Source organism: Meleagris gallopavo, chromosome 14, assembly GCF_905368555.1.
Source record: "Meleagris gallopavo chromosome 14, MGAL_WU_HG_1.1, whole genome shotgun sequence".
Lineage (NCBI taxonomy): Eukaryota > Metazoa > Chordata > Aves > Galliformes > Phasianidae > Meleagris > Meleagris gallopavo.
In genome coordinates, this window is record NC_139417.1 from 9,866,068 (window position 1) to 9,867,035 (window position 968).

General features: G+C 49.9%; 1 non-coding gene across 1 annotated transcript; it reads left to right on the top strand.

Annotated features, from left to right (window-relative positions):
- The first annotated feature begins 404 nt into the window (after positions 1–404).
- TRNAL-UAA (transfer RNA leucine (anticodon UAA)) lies at positions 405–487 on the top strand. The gene has a single exon. It is a non-coding gene; the product is annotated as a tRNA-Leu (tRNA).
- Positions 488–968: the final 481 nt, after the last annotated feature.

Genomic DNA, 968 nt, shown 5'->3' on the forward strand with positions numbered 1-968 from the left:
GTCAGGATGACAACCTCCAGAGATACTTGTGCTCCTGGCACAATGGCCTGGCATGGCATGTGTGTTCCATTCTGTTCTCCATGGCCCATGAGAACTGTTAACTCCTGGTTTGGCTGGGGTGGACAAATGGGCTGAGCAGATGCTATTTGGTAGTGGATCACCAGGACATGAGGGAAAATCTGTGAAATTTTGGAAAATGCATGAGATCAGAAAACATTTTTTTGGTGTGGTATAAGTAAAAGGAGTCAGGCAGCTTTTCTTTCTGTGCCTTGTCAGATTTGCTGGGGACCTTGAAGTGGTGAGGAGAGGAAGATGTTGCTGGTCCTGGGAAGAGCCTTGAGTTGGGACTTTGGTGGCTTGGTGAGGAGAGAGGACCTGGCTGGCCAGGGGACAGCAGGCAGCCCACCAGGATGGCCGAGTGGTGAAGGCGTTGGACTTAAGATCCAATGGGCGCATGCCCGCGTGGGTTCGAACCCCACTTCTGGTAGGAGTCTCCTTTTTCTTTCAGGCCACAAACCCCATCCTGCCCTTTAGACCATCTGTTTGGAGCAGGGATGGGAAAAGTTAGCCAAGATATTGTGGGACCAAGACTATTGGACACCCCAGTATGAGCACTCTGGTGGTACTGAGCGACTTCATCATCCAGGCCGGATGTGGAGAGAGATGTGAACCAGTTCCTCTAGCACATGGTTATGTCTCTTATCCTTTGTGCAGGGAGTGCTGGGATCGTCATGGGCTTGAATCCCACGTGCCACCAAAATAGAGACTTGTTTTTTCCAACACAGAAGTAGAAAAACCTGACTATCCTGAGAAAGATTAAAAAAGATGTTGAGCTTTACACAGTTCACACAAATCACAAGTGGGAATATGTGCGAAGAAGTGGGTTGGGGTTTTGGGTTTCATGCTGGCTTCTCCTGCCAGCTCTGTTCTGTGACCCCATGCTCGAGGCTTGGATCACTCCAAGCACC